An 11224-nucleotide genomic window follows, 5' to 3' on the forward strand; every position below is an offset into this window, starting at 1 on the left:
GTGGTATCTGGGTTTCTGTATTTGTTTTCTATCACTGCATAATAAATTATAAAGCCAGAGCCAAAGTTTGCTGGCTTAGAATACTCGTTTTTTGTAGCTCACAGGTCTGGAGTTCAGAAGCCCAGGTGGGCTCAACTCTGCTTGCGTTTCCATGCACAAGGCCAAAATCAGGTATCAGAGGGACTGGGCTCTCATCTGGAGGCTCTGGGGAAGACGCCACTTCCAGGCTTATCGGGGTTGTTGGCAGAATTCAGTTTCACGTGATAGTAGCTGAGCTCTCCATTTCCTTGCTGACTATTAGCCAGGGTTGCTCCCAAATCATATCCTTCTCAGGCTTCAAATCTCTCTGACTTCCCTTCTCCCACCAGAAGGGAGAAAATTCTCTGCTTATTCAGGGCTCACCTGATTGGGTCAGACCCACCTAGATGGTGTCCCTATTTTAAGATCAACTGACTCAGTACTCTAATTACATCAGCAAAATCTTCCCAACTTACTAGATTAGTATTTGATTGAGGAACCAGGGAACAGGAATCTTGGAGCCAGAGGTAGAAGGGGATAGGGGGCAGGAATCTTTAGAATTCTGCCTACCACAGCCTCCAGGTGTAATCTTTCCACAGGCCTTGAAAATGTCAGGGGAGTGGGGGAGACACGCCAGATGGGGTCAGCTTTTTCCTGCCTCAAGACTTTACTCCTGAGAACTTTGCTTAAACTAAAGCACCCACCATCCACCATTTTTCCTTCAAGGTCAGACTGAAATGCCACCTCCTCCATGAAGCCCAGGCAGAATTTGTCTCCCCCAGGAAGCACTTTACTTGTGCCCCTTCTCCAGCATGCGACCCTGTCTGCCCTGGGTTACAGCAGGGAGATCTGGGTCCTCTCCCCCCATTACACCAGGGGCAACTTGGAGCAGGAACCACCTGCCAACGGACATTGTGCCAGGCCCATCAGGGTCCAGAGAGATGAATCAAACAAGGTCCCTGCCTTTCAGGACTCCCTCTCAGTCTAGCAGGATAGATGAACCTAGTAATAACAACTACCATTTACCGACTGCTCAGTCTGTGCCAATGACAGCATATGTCTTATGTCATTTAAACCTCCAAATACCCCCTTGACATATGTACATTTTACAGGTGAGGAAACTGGGGCTGGGAGGCATTAAGCAACTTTCCAAGACACACATGGCCTCTCAATGGGAGTCCAACTCCAGAGTCCAAATGTTTAACTCCTCCATTATGTTGCTTCCCCAAATCTGGTGACACTGGCCCTGCCTCTGGCCAGCAGGCAGGAAGAAAGCAAACCCAGGGGGCAAGGACCAGACCAGGGCGTGCCCATGGTTTACATCTCTTCAGCCACATCCACTGGCCAACACTCAGCCCGTGGCCCCATCTCACTTCCTGCAGGTGAAGCGGAGAAATACAGTCTCACCGTATTGCCCCGGAGGAGAGGGATTCAAATTTAGGGAACACACGTCATAGCCTCACCCTTTGGCCACATGTGGCTCCAGGGGTGGTGTGTGCGAAGAGCTGCCCGGTGTGGGTAGTGACAACGGAGCTGCGCTCACTCAGTGGGCACAAGAGGGGGCATGCCAGCCGAGGGCCAGGAGCACGCGGGCAGGGAGGTCCGAGAGCATGGCGTGTCCTCTTACTCACCCGCCAGGCTTGGCAGGAAGACTTCTCCTCTGATGAGCTCACCTTGGGCCTAGGGCCACGCAGGAGCGCACGGTCCCCGCCCTGACGCTGGCCAGCGACCCTCTGCAGAGGGCCTGGCTGCCTGGGTCATGGTTGCTCTCGGGCAGGAGCAGGGCACAGGCGCCAATGCCCCCGGGAGTGTCCCTACGTCTTCCCTACCCAGGGAGAACGAGAGTTACAACCAAACAAGGGAGGCACGAGGGCTGCTGCGGTAAGCCCCCAGCCTGCCTGCGGCATGCCTGCTTTTGGAAACAGGTGGCTGGTTTTCTTTTCAGGCTTAACTCTATGGTGTAAGAATCAGCGAATTATGTTCCCAGGCTAAGTACAAAGGATTTGGTTCAGAGAGCCACAGCTCTATCCCAGGTCATAGCGATCTCAATCTGTCTGACTGGCCCGATTCCATATGTGCCCTGAGGGAAGAGGGGAGGGGGGGTGGTATTTGTAAAAGGCTGCTTTGGGCCGTCTAGTGAGACGTATGCTGGGACTCACTGGGAGACAGGGCATCTGTGCTGCACCCTGAGAGCACAGAGCAGAGGTCAAGGCCCAGACCCTGTGCCCCAGGAGAGCAAGTGTTCCTAGGGCCCCAGGACCCTGGGCAGCAGGGGTGGGGGCCCGCACTAACCCCCTGCATCACCTCACACACATGTGACCTGAGTTTCAATCGGGCTCTGTCACCACGCCTGGGGACCCTAGAGAACCACCCCCTTCACCCCCCCACCCCCGCTGACCCATCTATCCAGTGAGATTTGGCCTCCAAAGCAAGGTGCACATGCCCAAGGGTAGCACAGAGTGATTCACTGGCACGTAGGAAGAAAATGCTAGAATGTCTATATTTATACACTTACGTGTATTTCTGTCTAAAAGTAAGAAACACATTCAACTCTACCGATATTGACATATAGTTAACCCAGGCATCCTCGTTCAGTCTGCTCGTTGGCCAGTCATATGCCCCTGCCTTAGTGGATTTCTGGAGGGCAGTGAGGTTGCTCCATCAGCAGAGAACCTGGGGGTGGCACCAGCACTCGGTTGCTCATTAATCCTGACATGATTGCCGTTTGCATATGCCCAGTTCACTGGAATTACAGATTATAATGTCTGATTTAAACTAAATTACCCTTCCTTTAAAAAGGACAAGTGGCCTAAAAAGATTTCTGCAAAGAAACAGCAAGAAAATAACAAAGATTCCCCTAATCCTACACTCTTGTCTGACATATCGCAAAGGAAAAACAAGGGGTATCTATTGAGTGCTACAGCAGAGATTTCCAAAACTGAAATCTGTTTTCATCAGGGTAAAGGAAAATTTAAACAATTGGTAAAGAAATAACTGTTTTGGAAGAAAAATGGTATGATAGAGCACTTAGAAATAAAGTTGGAAAGTACGCCCATTGTTAGATGATTTTGTTGCTTGTGTGTTCCCTGTAAAGCTTTGTGTGTTCCCTGTAAAAAAAAAAAAAAAAAAAAAACTCTCCTATCCACCCTCTGAAAAGGACCCAAAAAAGAATTTTTTAACTTGCTTTTAAAATCTTCCAAATGAAGAGTTTGAGTGGGTTTAAATCCATTTGCTAAGAGTATTAAAATGCAACATATTCTGATTTCTTTGCAAGAACAACTGATTGACATGCAAGAAGAAAATTTGGGAGCCAATTTTGAGCAAAACCTTTGCATAATTGGTGGATGGAATTGAAAATAGAAAAATGAATGCCATGACTTAATAAGCTGAGCCCACAGGGCACCTTGTTTGTTGGCTATAGGAATCTTCGTGAGACCTTTTTCAGCTGTGATAGCTATTAGAATTGAGTATCGAAATAAACAGAATTTAAAACCAGATATTCAATCATTGTTCCACAAAGTGTTAAACCAAGATTTTCAAAAATAACGAAGTACATTCAATCACATTGCTCTCATTGTGCGAGCAAAGATTTTGTACAATCATTAAATGAAATGCCATAAAATTACTTTACTTTTTTTTTGCAGATATGGAACGCTTCACAAATTTGCATGTCATCCTTGTGCAAGGGCCATGCTAATCTTCTATCATTCCAATTTTAGTATATGTGCTGCCAAAGTGAGCACCATAAAATTACTTTAAAATGGTATTTCTTTTATATTTGCTGTCATCTTATTTATTCCTGCTTCTATAGTTTGGTAATGTACACAATGTAATAATGGACACAATATATAGTTTATACATATATAAAACACATGAGGTTTTATAATGTACATATATGTGTGCGATGTGCATACTAATAAATATTCATGTATGTAGTTCATGTGTGCGGTGTATAAAGTTCATAAATAGATATCAAGGGTAGCTGCTCAAATATGTTTTTGCCGATAGGATGTGTGCACAATAAAGTCTGAGATCACGGATGTCAAAGTGCCTAAGGGTCCCTCCAGCTCTGTCATCAGGGTCTGCAGGGAGGAGGCATTCATAAGAAAGGTGCTCCGGGATTGGTCCTCACCTGCAGTAAAGGGGGTGCAATGGAGTTTCGGGCATGTGCATTTTATAGCTAAGGGGTCCAGACAGAGATGAGTGAGAACTGTGGTGGGGCCCCACCACCTGAGGGCAACCCCAGCTTAGTGGCCAGAATCCCTTTCCCTATGGAACAAGCAGGAATTTATTCCTCTCCTCATCATCCCTCCATTGCAACAGGAAAGCAATGACTCTCTTCCTGCTCAGAGGGGAATCCAGAGGTCATGAGAGGGTCCCTGGACCATCACAGCAAATTGGGGATGGAGTCGAAGTGTGAATGCAAGTGCTCAGAGGGTCAGGTCTGGCCTTTTACCTGCTCTGCTTCCTCTGGACCTCAGTGCAGAGTCTGGTGTTTTGGTCACCCAAGTTCTCATGACTGTCTCTGTTGGCAGTCCTTCCTCCTACCAATTTCAGATGGCATTCTACAGAAGACTAGAACGGTCAGGAGGCTAAACACCCAGGTCAGTTCTCTGCCCCATCATAGCAAAGAACATCTCTCGCAACCTTTGGTATCTGCCTTAGCCCCAGCAAAGAGCAAGGCCCAGAGAAAAGCAAGGCTGCAGCTCTGCCACCCTCTTGGGAGGCTCAGACCCCTTCTGAAGGGAAGTGATGCTTCTAGGGCACAAATGTGTTCATGTCTTTCCCTCCTTTCTCCTGCCCTGCTTTTAATCTCCCTTGTCCAGAAAAATCCAGGCCTCCACCCCTGGCCCAACCCACCTTCAGGAATCAGAAACCACATGAGCTAACTTAAGCAGAAAGGAATCTGGCGCAGGTAATTCCATGCTTACAAAATCCTTGGGAAGGCTGGGGGAGGAGCCTCCAGTCACACCTGCAAGAACAGCTCCCTGGAAAACATGGCCCAACCGACCCACTAGGGGAGCTGCCCCTCTGGGGCCTTCAGGAAGGTAGAGAACCAGGAGCTGCCCCCGCCACCATTAACTGTGACCCAAATCAGGAAGCCATGTAGATAACGATTACCAATGAAGTTAGAGAATGGATGCTAAAAGGCAGCTGCCAAAAACAAAAAACCAGCCAAGCTCTCCACAACCATGCTTACCAGCAGCAAATAGCCAAGCAGCAGAAAGAAAACGCTCCATCTTCCAAATACCTCCCCCAAGTCCACGCAGCTGACAGAGCCTCTGGCATAACCAGAACTCTAGCAGCCAGGGAGGCTGAGAAACACAGCTTGCAGCACCCAGCCCCTCTAGCTCAGGAAGCTCGCCAGGAGAAGGGTGGGGGAGGCCAGGTGCTGTGCACACACCATCTCTCCAGATTCTCCTCCCAGGACTCTTCCCATGCTCATCCTGCGTTCCACTCTAGTGTTGCTGGTTCCCACCCCCACTTTGAATACCCCTCCTCAACATGAGATGCTTTTCCTGGCTCCCTGGGGCAGGGGTTTCTGTAGCACGAACCTGTGCAACAGAAATACAATGTGAGCCGCGTATGCAATTCTAAATTTTCTAGTAGCCACGTTTTAAAAACTGAAAACAGGTGAAATTAATTTTGAAACCATATTTTATTTAACCCAATATATCCCAAATGTTATCATTTCAACACGTAACCAGTACAAAAATTATTAACGAGATAGTTTGCTCTTTTTGTTTTCTTACAGAGTCTTTGAAATTTGAAGTGGATTTTGCAACTAGGGCACATCTCAGATCAGACAAGCCACATGTGACAAATGGCTACCATAGAGGGTGTCACAGCTGTAGCCCTCTGACTGCCTGGACACTCGCACCTGCTGGGATGTACTGGCCTTGTTTACTTCTGAGTGTCCTGCACAGAGCACGGAGTATAGGCTCCTTGGAAGCCAGAACCTCCTCCCATTTATCTCTGCTTCCTAGTGCCTTAATACAGCAGGTGCTCAATAAATGCTTTCAGTAGATGAATACTGAGGTTCTCTACCGGAAATAAAAACCCTATCAGAAATACATTTTATTTGCTTGCTTATTTGCTTGATTTCCCCTCTTCTTTAGTGAGAGACACACTAGTACTTCAAAATAAAAAACAAGACCCCCTACTCTCAGGAGGGGTAGGTGCCCCCATCAGCCAGGGAGAGGGTGGGTTTTGAAGTTCTTGGGGAAGCTGTGGGAGGTGGGGGGAGCGGATGGGGCCTGGGGGCAGCTGAGGCTGGGATCGGGTTTCCTTGGACGGGTTACTTGGGAAAAAGCAGTCAGATGCCACCCAAAGCCACCAGCCTTCCCTGGCTCTCCCAGGCACAGGCCCGGCGAGGCTGGGGCTCCTCTGGCCCGGCCCGGAAGGTCTGCTGTGAAGGCGAAGCCATCCTCAGGGCCGTCCCAACCCTGTGACCTGCCCCTTCCACCCTGGAGAGACCCTGCAGGCCGAGGGTGAGGCTGCTGGGGTGGGGGGCACCCTGGTTCAGAGCAGCAGCCACCCCGAGGCTCAGAGACATGAGTGCTCACCAAGCCCCGTGCCAGCGGGCAGTGTGGACACATGGCGCCCCCTTTCCATGCCACCATCTAAAGGAGATGCCTTTTACAACCCTGCTTAGTTATCACCCTCCAAGAACGTTGCAGGCACAAGGAGCTTTAAGGCCAGAAGCCATGTCACGAGGACAGTGGACGTCATGGGGACACTGGGCAGCCCATTCCTCAGCCACCCCCCAGTTAGCCCCTGCCGGGATCACCGCGTGTCCCTGGGAGGGGGCTCTGCCAGCCCCCCAGTCCACACCAGCCTGCCTAGGCTGGCTCGGCCACCACTGTCTTTCCGCCACATGGCTGACTGGCTGGAAACCCCCACGCCCACCCCCGCCACCTGAGCGCAATATGCTTGGACCAGAGGAAGTAGGAGCCACAGAGAGGAACCACTTGAACTCTGGACCTCCTGCCATCGCCCCCACGTGGAGCTTCCACTCTGGGACCCCTGAGAAGGACACCCAGTTACAAACATGGAGGACCCTCCCGAGGCCCTCCAGACGCTCAGTGCCTCCTCCGCTGACAGAAGCCCCATTCCCAGCCAAAGGACATCACCGGGAAAGGAAAAAAGGAGAGAAACCAGGGTCCGGGCCCAGCCGTGGTTCCAGTGAGCCCCTGCGCAGGGGTCTCCCACCCGTGGCTCTCTCTCTGTCTGCCTCTCTCTCTCTGCCAGCCCACGGCCCCTGTCCCCGCTGGCACGTGGCTGAGGGTGTCCCCAGCACACCTCAGTGCAAGCAGCGCCCCGCCCCAGCCAGGCTCCCCCACACCAGAGGGCCAAGCGGGACGACTGGGGGCGGGGGGCGCTTACATGTACCTGGCCCCAGGCCACCACCCAGGACCTCACCTGCCCTGCCCAGCTGGCCGTCCCACCTGAGCTTGTAGAAATCCGTCTGGAGGGGCGGGGCCTGCAGGCCGTCAGGGCCACGTGGAGGGCCCCAGGGGAGGGAGGGCGGGGTGGGGACAGCTCTTAAGGCGGGCTGCAGGTGAAGGCGCCTCCCATCACTCCTCACCTGGACTTCGGAGCACTCTGCATCCCACCCGCCTCCGTGGACACCAGGTAGGCGCCCTCACTCTTTAAGAGGAGAGGGGCACCCATGCCCCCCTCCAGCCCTGACTCATTTGTCCTCAGCTTCTCCATGTCTCTTAGGGCCTCAGAGTGAAGGTGGAAAGAAATGGGGAGGAGGCTGTGGGTGCGCACAGATCCTGGAATGCAGTGCTTTGGGGGACCAAATCTGTACAGATGAAGGAGCTGAGGCCCAGGGAGGGGAAAGTACAGGCCTCGGGCCTCCCAGCCCCGCCTCAGAGGTCCACTCCTGGTCTTCCCTGATCCTGCGGGTCCCTGTCCCCTCTGCCACCAAGTACCGCACCTGCTGCGGCAGGTCCCACTTGGCTGGGTCTGGGAGGAATCAGCAGCCCCTCTCCTTGGACGGGGCATCAAGGGTGGAGGGTGTGGCTGCTGAGATAAAGTGCTCTTTTGGGTGATTCAAGCTTCACCCTCACCCCCCTCCCACTCCCGCTCACCAACTTGGGCTTGTAGGAAGGACAGAATAAGTCCAGAAAAGAGGTTGGCAATGAGATGGAAGAGGGGATTTGCCAAGGCACCAGGTTCCCACTGCATCCGAAGGTCTTGGGAACAGAGAGAGGTTTGAGTCTGAAGCGGGGAGGTGGGGGGTAGCCATAAGGACAGAGCTGGCAGGAGAACTCCCTACCCCCTACAGGCACCCCCATCCCTATACCAGGGACCCTCCCCTATCGTTTAGAGCAGGAAAGAAAGAGCTAGAGGAGTATGAGGTAATGGGGAAGGGGGCCGGGGGAGAGGGGCTGGCACAAAGGAACGAGGCTCAGCCTCTACCCTGGGAGATCCAGTGGTGGTCCCGGGAGCACCAAAACTGAGAAGCATTTGAAGAGCCCAAGGGGCGGCTTAATCCCTGGTCATCCCACTCAGTTCTAGAATCACAGAAGGCGCAGAGATGAAAAGACACTTAAACCTATGAAGTGGCAGCATAGGGTGAGAGCATGGAACTGGAGCCAGGATTGCCTGGGTGCAAACCCCAGTCCACCACCTGCTGGTTATATGAACTTGAGCATACATTGACCTTGACCCTTAACCCCTCAGCCCCGCAATAGTACCCACCTCACAGAACTGTTGGGAAACTGAAATGCGCACATAGAGTATCTACTATTTTTATGTCTCCATTATCCAAAAAGGGAAACTGAGACCCAGAGAGGAAAGGACGCTTGTCCAGGGTAGCACAAAAGCAGCACCCAGATCCTGGGTCTTGGTCCTGGGAAGAGAGCCAGTCCCCAGGACATGTGCTCTGTGAAGTCAGTAACCCCACCTCTTCTGCAGGCCCAGCCAGAAAACCGTGAGGTTCGCCAAGATCCGGTCCCAACAAACCCAGGTCACTTGGAGTATGTAGGGGAAAAGCCAGGGCTCTGTGTCCTCAGTTGCCCCTGGGAAAGAGCACGGAGGCCCGGCTTCCTGCCACTGCCATTTATAGACAAGCTTCCCGCACCCGGGATGTGTTGCCCGCCCCTGGGACCCAGCCAAGGGGAACTCTGGCATAGGGCCTGCAGAAGCCACAGGGGCCAGTGGAGGCGGGGGGGAAAAAGAGGAGCTGCCTCTTCTCAGTAACTTACTGCGCCACTTTGAGCAAATCACACCCCTCTCTGGGCTCTGGTGTCCGTCTGCATTGAACTCCTTGTGGCATAAGGAGGTGAGAGTCCAAAATCCCACAGCCTGGTTTGAATCTAGTTGTGCAGCCTACGCAAATTTTTAAACCTCTGGGCCTCAGTATTTCTGTCTATAAAATGGGCTGGCAATAGGGTTGCAATACTTCCTAGGATGGTAAGACGGTTAAATGTCAGTACCTGGCACATGGTGAGCTGTTTGTTATTATTTTATTATTATTATTATGAGGGTATTGTACTCTCTGAGCCCTTATTTCTTTTCTTTTTTTTTTATTTTTTTAGCTGCAAATTTTATTGAGATATATTCACATACCATATAATCCATTCAAAATATACAGTGTCTCACAGTGTCATCACTAGTTGTGCAATCATCAACACACTCAATTTTAGACCAGTTTCATTGCTCCAAAAAGAAAAATAACATAAAGACATAAAAAAAGAAAACCCCAAAACACCCCCTACCTCTTATCCCCAGCCCCATCATTGACCCCTACTGTTGGTGTGGTACACTTGTTACTGTTGATGAAAGAATATAAGATATTACTGTTGAATATAGTGTGAACCTTGCATTACATACATTCCCTCCATATACCGCTTTATTATTAACTCTTTGTACAAGTGTCATACATTCGTACCAGTTCATGAAGGAACTTATTTATATTCATGGTGTTAAACTTAATATCACCTCAAGGTTCACCGTGTTATACAATCCCATATTTTAACCTCTAGTTTTCCTTCTGGTGATACACATGACTCTAAACAACTATTTTCAACCAAATTCACCCAGAATTCACTTAAAATCCAGTAGTTTAAATTTGCATTAAAACCCTCTTGTCCTCAAGGCTCCTAACAGAACTGTTGAAGCAGCTGCTCTAGTACCGGGCGGGTCCTTTTATGTTTTTGTAATTATCCTGCACCCACCAAAAATAGTTTCATCTCAGGAAGAAGGAAGGTTCGGTGGTATTGAAAACTGCTGCTGAGGAAATGCAAGCAGCCTAATTGGGATTCATAAATCGACTTTTCAACAAGCACAATTAAGAATTCTTATTGCAGGCCAGTTTGAGATCAAGAAAGTGCTGTTCACAGGGGCAGCTTTTATATGGCTTTATTTAATGGGATTGAAGACTTGGTTTGATCCTGGCATTTCAGTTAAGTCAGGAGGGGAGCAAGTCTATGAGCCCTTATTTCTAAGCAGTATTTAGAATTATCCAAATACTTTCACAAGCAGCATCTTGTTGGCTCCACACCACTCTCTGGGCGGGCACAGAGCAGGAATTCTTTCCCCATTTTGCAGATAAGGAAACAGTCAAATAGTAAGGAACTGTTTGGGCTGGGATTTGGAATCTAAGTCTATATTCATGTCACTTGCCCCAGGCTGGTCTTGAATGCCTTTTCCTATCCTGGGGTCTAAAGCAGGTGATGGTGGGGGCATCTTGGCAAAAGGCAGAGAAGCAGAGTCGGGGCACACTGGGGTGTGCAGGCAGCGTAGCTCCAAGCAGGCAGTGGGAGTGCAATCAACATGTCCCAGGTCCACACAGTTTTTCAGGTAGCCTCTTCCCCAGCCTCACCAATAAGAAACTAGCCTGTGGCACAAAGTTTAGACAATGGGAAAAACTTTCCGAAGCAAGGTAGTGAGGCAGTTGGGACATCCCTTTCCCAGATGAGCCCCTGGGGAGTGAATATCCTCTGATGATGTCACTCTCCTGCTCAAACTTTTCTGTGGCTCCTCATTGCCCTCAGGGCTGAGTCTTCCCTCCCACGCTCAGTGTACAAGGCGCTGCAGGGTCTGGCCAGCCTGGCTCCTCTGCCCCCTCTCGCCCTCCATCCACCCCAGGTGTACTGTTTCCTGAACGTTCAGTGATGCCTCATAATTACTCTTGTCAGGTGGGCCTTCTCACACACTATTCCCTCTACTCTGAATGCTGCCCTGCCTCCTC

General features: G+C 50.6%; 1 long non-coding RNA gene and 1 other non-coding gene across 2 annotated transcripts; one reads left to right on the plus strand and one right to left on the minus strand.

The window, feature by feature from the left end:
- The first annotated feature begins 1644 nt into the window (after positions 1 to 1644).
- Positions 1645 to 6081, plus strand: LOC143685899 (uncharacterized). Its single transcript, XR_013176791.1, has 4 exons — positions 1645 to 1899; positions 3663 to 3753; positions 4845 to 4933; positions 5774 to 6081. It is a non-coding gene; the product is annotated as an uncharacterized LOC143685899 (long non-coding RNA).
- On the minus strand, positions 3659 to 3761 carry LOC143689207 (U6 spliceosomal RNA). Its single transcript, XR_013178667.1, has one exon. It is a non-coding gene; the product is annotated as a U6 spliceosomal RNA (small nuclear RNA).
- Positions 6082 to 11224: the final 5143 nt, after the last annotated feature.

This window comes from Tamandua tetradactyla, chromosome 6 (genome assembly GCF_023851605.1).
Source record: "Tamandua tetradactyla isolate mTamTet1 chromosome 6, mTamTet1.pri, whole genome shotgun sequence".
Classification (NCBI taxonomy): Eukaryota; Metazoa; Chordata; class Mammalia; order Pilosa; family Myrmecophagidae; genus Tamandua; species Tamandua tetradactyla.